The sequence below is a fragment of the Pseudopodoces humilis genome, chromosome 6, assembly GCF_049639895.1.
Source record: "Pseudopodoces humilis isolate 2021_Gansu_Grassland_sample_001 chromosome 6, ASM4963989v1, whole genome shotgun sequence".
Taxonomy (NCBI): Eukaryota; Metazoa; Chordata; class Aves; order Passeriformes; family Paridae; genus Pseudopodoces; species Pseudopodoces humilis.
Window position 1 is genome coordinate 5,450,183 of NC_142205.1, and position 6,536 is coordinate 5,456,718.

The following is a 6,536-nucleotide window of genomic DNA, read 5'->3' on the forward strand; positions in this document are numbered from 1 at the left end:
ACTCGCACGTTTACCGGGATTCCCTGAGCCCGACGGCACAAAGAGAAGGAATATCTCTGCAGCACTTCTTAGCAGATGGGTCCGGCATGGAAGGAGATGTGCTGGAAATACTCTTCCTAGCTGAACAACACCTTGCAAAACAGGTTCCTTGTCATGTCCATGTGGGGCCGCAGTTGTCAACTCTTATTTTTAAAGCTTTAAAAACACCATGTGAAGTCAGGGAGTTGATACCAGGTTTCTTCCAGCAGCAGAGGACACTGCTGTGATCCCATGCAAGAGACCCCACCCAAATTTAAAAAAAAAAACAAGCAGGGTGAAGATTTCCAAGTGAATATGTCCACTGGGCCCATGAGTAAAAACTTTCTCTTTCCTGGTGATTTCATCACAAAGATGGAGGAGGAGGGCACAGGGGGGCCTGCACTAGGAAATCCCACTATGTATTTTCCAGGAGGATGAGTCACTTCTCCATCTGGATAAGACACCTTGTCTCCATTCCCCAGCCACAAAGAAGGACAACCTGAATGCTTTTGAAAAGCCAGCCTCGAGCAAGACCAGTGGGTGGGATGTGATGAGGAGAGGTCCAGCAGGGAAGTAGGGAATTAATCACACATGGAAACTTTACTGGAGCAGGAGTGAATCTGGACATGCAAGGTTGATGCCTGCTCAAAGGTGGAGTCTGTGCCACACCTGCTGCTGGGAAGGCTGCTGGGGCTTGTCCAGCAGGTGGGCACTTCTCACAGGATAGTCCTTCCAAAGCCCTTCAGCAGAAGGATGAGGGAAGGTGCTGAGGACACCGTGCTTGGCACACTCCAACACCAGCTGGAGTCAGGGAGAGATGCTCCAGGACCACACGAGGCAGCACACAGGGACCTGGTGGAGCATGCTGTGCAGTGACTTCATGAAGCAGCAGAGGACAATCCCACATGGAAGCATGTATCTTGGCATTGTTGCCTTTTTGTTATTGCTCAGACCGCCAGCATACAGGAAAAATTCACCTGGGACAACTCTGGGGAGGCTGTGAGCAGAGGAAGGTGCTGGATGGAGGGCAGAAGGGCCTTTGCAAAGACAAGCTGCCACTGTTGCATTATGTCCTTAGGACAAGATCCTGTGTGGTGGCACTCCTCTGAACTGCTGAAATAGCCAACTTGCAGGTGACTCCCAAATTTCCCAAGGAAAGAAAGGACAGCTTCCTGTCCCCATTCTCTCAACTGGCAAGAAACTCTTAAGAACATGCCCTCCTGTGAATATACCCAGACCTGTGGTGCTAATGGTTTGTGATTCACTAGGCAGGAATGCATCTCTGCATCCAAAAACTGGGCTCTGGTATTTCTATTGCTCACTGGCATAGAGAAACAAGCAAAAGGAAGGGACTTGAGCCCAAGAAAGAGAGAAAAGGGCTGTGGGGTGAAGAGTCACAGGCATGGGGGAATGAGGACTGGCTTTCCACCCAGCACATTGACCTAAAGCTCATTTCAGTCAGCAGAGAGCTGAAGACAGCCCTTGTGCCTACTGACAGGATTTTGAGACACCACTGTGCCCTGAGCAAGTCATACTGCGGCAAGCCTGGTCCATGGGACAGAGCCAGATGTCCCAGCAGAGGTAATTCCCACATCAGCCAAGGTCTCTGTAGGGGCTGAGTGGAGGAGAAAGGTCTTGGGAGCTTGAGCTATTTGGGCACTGGCTGAAAACCCTCTCCTTACAGAGCCAGAGACTGCAGGGGCCGTATTCGGTGCCTGTCTCAAGTCTGGGCGACCCCGTCTGTTCCCATTAGGAGGCCCAGGCGGTAAATTGGGCCCTGAATATATAATTAAGCAAAGGGCACCATCCTGAAGCCAAGGTTCACACTGATTTGTTGTGGCTGGGGTGGGAACAGCCCTTTGCAAATCAGTCGCAGGATGTTGCTCCTAGTCAGCTGGAAACTTGGTAGTTCAACTCCATAAAAGCTGGATCTAACGCTTCAGCTCCCCAGCTGGTTTCAGCATCCTGACCAGCACGCAATCCTGTGGCTTGCTTTTCTGCACGACAGTCTGGAAACCTTCCTTGAGAGCCTCTTGTTTGCTGGCTGCCAGGATTTGCCATGCAGATTCTTGCCAAAGGGATAATATAAACAAAGCATAATGTCAAGTTTCCCACACAAGTAAGATGATCTATTAGCACTGCACTTTGTACTAATTATTGCACAGTGGGTGGGGGCTTGTGAAAGGAGATTTATGCATTCAGCTAGCCTCACTTTTATTATTTGTAAGTACTTTTTGGCAAGGAATGAGCGAGATATGTATTTTATTGTTACACTGTTGCAAACATCCTAATCTTCCGCACTCATTAAAACCTCATAACAAATAGTAAGAATGATATATTGCAGCCACAACGAGCATCCCATTCATCCCCAGGTGGGGGGAGGGGGGCAAGACACAGGAGAGGGATGACAGGGAAAATGGGAATTTGGTTTTTTGGGCTGTGGTCGTATTTGCATCACTTGGAGAGTACCTGAAGGAAGGAAAGAAGGGATAAGGAAAGGCTGCTGGGACACCAGAGTGGGTGGGGAGCTCTGAGGTGTCAGTGTGGAAGAAAGATGCTGCTGCCTCAAAGTGTGAGTCAACACTTCCAGAAGGCAAAAGCCCATTTGTGCCCTTCCTGGCATGGAGCAGTTAAGTTTTATATCTGCTCTGGGAAATCACATCACTACCCAGGAGCAGCCAGGCTTGCAAGGCTTCCACCCATAAGACACCCATGTGTCAGGTCCTGCATAAGGAAGAGTCTGTGGCATCTTGAGAAGGCATTTGAGTGTTTCTGCACTGCATGGGCCAGCAAAAAGGGCCCCAGAATTTGCACAGTGCCCCAGGTTGTCCTTGAGAAATTCACTGCTGCATGCTGTACCCATGGGGTTGCTGTTGGGTGAAAGCCAAATTTTGTCTGTTGTTTTAATGGAAAAAAAGTTCAGTGGAGATTGCTGTCACAGGTTAAAGGGCTCTGATAGCACTTCCAGGGCCTCAAAATGGTTTGTAGGGAATTTTTTTAGTGTAAACCCCCAGGTAAAGATCAGAAAAGATGACCCAGAGTTGTACATGCACTCTTGGCACCTTGGAAAAGATTGCAGGAAGAGATGAATGGAAAATTGTCAGGAAATCCAGTGAGGCACAGTCCCACCTGCACACCACAGTCCCAGATATGCACACCACAGCTGCCAGAGCCATCCCCACGCGGGCTCATGCTTACCTGGTAAAGATGAGAGCTGAGGAGCTCTGCTCAGAGCTGGTGGGGTTTCTCAGCATTTCCTACCCAGTCAGAGCCCTACTTGCTCCACTGTTGAGTCATCTCTAGGGGTTGGGTTAAGAGAAGGACTTCCATCCTCTTCTCCATCATTTGTCCCACCCAGAATATTAAATTTGAAATTATGTCATCCAGGCTGGTCATGAGCTGCCAGCCCAGGACCTTTGCCTTGGTCAGAGCCTGTTCAGGTGTCCTTTCCCTCTTCACCTGCTTCTTCCAAAATGCCACTCTTGTTCTGTGTCTTTCTAGCCTCCCAAAAGTCATCACTGAACTGACTTCTGGTCACAAGGGAGGAGAGTGTGACCCAGAGGCCACCTCTGCCTGGGGCAGGGTCAATGTGAAAGACAGTCAGGCAGAAAGTTTCGGACACTCTGTTTCCAGCACAGCTTTGGAGTGGCCACATGTGTCAGGCAGACATCTTGACCCTTCTCTAGGTACCTCCAGAAAGGGACTGAAAATAATATTCACTTTTTATGCCTCCAGTCTCAAAACCTTTGGCATCATCTTTCTTCTTCAGTTTAAGGTAAATGAAGTTTGGGACTTTAACTACAGCACAGAAGTTTTGAAATATTTGGGAATGGCTCCTGCAATGTCTTCTTCCCCAAGTTTGCATGAGTTTTACAGCTCTTGTTGGCTTATTCCCAGGATGTTGCTACGAGAAAGAAAAAAATAAAAAAGACAAGTGAAGTAGAAAGGGAGAGAAATGGTTGAATTCAGGACATCATAGATATTAGCTGGACCTTCAGCCTATAGAAAATTTTGAAGTATAGAACACTTCACAGAGGTACTTTTTGGGGTTTTTGTTTGATTTTTTTTTGAGATGTCCCTTCTAATCCTAAAGGTTTCATACCCCCTTCCTCTGGCAGAGCTCTGCTACTGCAATGACACCATGGTCCCAGGGACCAGGAGGGCATGTCCCCAAGTGGGAACAGAATAATCACACACCCTTGGCCTTTGCCCTTCCATGGATACAGGAGGTGGAAGGGTGTCCTGCTCTGCTTCCATCTGGAAGCAGGGGCAGATTGTCCATTATACCAGTCATGAAATGGCTAATAAAGATGCAGGGGATTAGGTCCATGTCTGTGATGGGTGCTCAGCTGGAAGAGCAGCACTGGGTGGAGTGGCTTTCTATCTTGCCATCAGCATGTCCAATAAAGGATGTTCTGGAGAAAGCCTGGCTCCTCTCTTGGGTAGGAAGCAGAAGCAACGGGGCGAAACCTTGTGCCTGAGATGGGAAAAATGAGGATTAAGGAAGCTGTCAGCATTAAGTAACTCATCCCTCAGGCTTAAGTTGCCAAAACAGAGATCAAGAAATACACTCAGCAAGGAAGGGCTTGATACTGTCTTGGGAGCCACTGGTGTGAACCCAAATTGTTCCATTAAGGATCAATTTCTCCCAAATGCAGGCACACACTACTGAATGAGGGATTGCTGAGGCTGCTGCTGCCACTGCCGGCATCCACAAGTCTGCCCCACCATGGTGTGAAACCCCAGCTGAGCAACCTCACTTCACTCCTCCCCTTCACCAGGAGCCCTTCCAGCAGCTAAACCCTGCCTCATGCCTGCCCAGCCACACTTGCCCATCCTTATTTGATTTTTTCATCTTTTCAGACCTTACCCTGATAATGAATTTGAGCCAGAGCTGGGAAACTCCCTCCTTCAGCTGGTGTCTGCTGTAACCTGGTATTATTTTTGTTCTCACCTTCCTCCCCGTTCATCTCCATCACAATCCCATCCTCTCTCCCACCTCCCCCAGCACGCTGCACTCAATCTCCCTCTGCACAGGCTCACCCTGAACAAACCTCTTTTGTCGGGCCACCCCACACAACAAGAAAATTAGCATAATTTGGGCATGTTGAGGCCACCACAGCAGCTACAAGCCATGATTACAGTGCATGTGGTTAGCAGAGCCTGCAACATCAAACAGTGTGTTTACAACAGATGTAATCCCTAATGATACAACAGGTGTATAACAGTCAATACCAGCATTGTAGCGATCAAATAACTCCGTGGCACGTTCACATTGATCCGGTATCAATCCAGCCCCCTCGGGGGTTTGGGCTGTGATTTATATGACTCACTGGGAGGTTTCGGCACCTCTTTGGCACAGCACCAAACTGCAGGCAGGGATTAGTGTACAATTTACCTTTGCAGTGAGAGGTTTTTGGATCCACGCTCTCAGCAGGCCAGGTTTGACAATGGCACTTTGAAAAGGAGGGCTTGTCGGAGCACGCAGGGGCACGTTTCTCTCAAAGGGTGATTCATGCGCTGCAGCTCCAGCAACTGTCCTGGTTTTACATGCTCCAGTGATGATGAATTAAAGCAGCAACAGGAGCACAGCCCACATCAGCTCTCACAGGATCCTGCCTGCACTGTGAGTTTCCTCTGCACCCCTTTATACACCAGCCCAATCCATTTACCTTAGAGAGGAGGAACACAGGAGAACATGGGATGAAAGCATACCAAGGGAAGGGAGCTTCTGAACGGGAATCAAAGGAAAATCCCAGGGTAGCACATCCAAAACCAATGGAAATAGTTTTCCACCCAGTCCCTGGTTAAATTGTTATATTTGAGACCAAAAATATGGGTGAAATTCAAGAGAATGAGGACTGTTCAGAGGGATAACAAGAACATCTGCAGCCACCTAAGACCTAGGGTGCTCACCTGGGGCAGGAGTAGAAGCCTGGCTCATGTCTCTGCTCCTGCCTAACAGAAGTCAGCCCACCTTTGACTAATAAAGGTCCTCATTTAGAAACTCATCATATACCTAATTTTAGTTTGCACCTCTACAGGCAATTTTCAGGCAAAGCACCAGCAATCAAATATGCACAGATATTAAATTAGGAGCTGTCTTTTAATAACGAGGGCAAAATGCACTACTGAAGAATCATGGAAAGGAAGCTGGTGTTGTGTGTGCTGCAATCCAACTAACGAGCTTCGCTTGCAGTAGTGGCAAGCTGGTAACTTTCATGAGTATTAAATGCAATTAAAGAAACAAACACTCTCCATCATTCCCCAGCGTGAGAGATATTATCAGTTGTGGCTTTGTATTTTTACATAATCACAGTTTAAAGGAACATTTTTCCATATGTGGAAATTCCCTGTTTTCTCCTCCAAACGCTAACAAAATCCTTGCCTCTGGCTGGCTCTGCTCTCTTCATGGCTCTCTGTTATGGCACTCCTGCTTGCCCCAAGGCCCCAGGGAGAAGAGCTGGGCCCAAAACAAACGCCAGAGGTGAACGTGCTGGAGATCCAGTCCTACATCC

General features: G+C 48.3%; 1 long non-coding RNA gene across 1 annotated transcript; it reads right to left on the reverse strand.

Annotated features, from left to right (window-relative positions):
* Positions 1–1,291: 1,291 nt before the first annotated feature.
* On the reverse strand, positions 1,292–5,697 carry LOC148184086 (uncharacterized). The gene is made up of 3 exons (XR_015772736.1): positions 5,417–5,697; positions 3,217–4,495; positions 1,292–2,086 (listed from the first exon to the last, which is right to left on the reverse strand). It is a non-coding gene; the product is annotated as an uncharacterized LOC148184086 (long non-coding RNA).
* Positions 5,698–6,536: the final 839 nt, after the last annotated feature.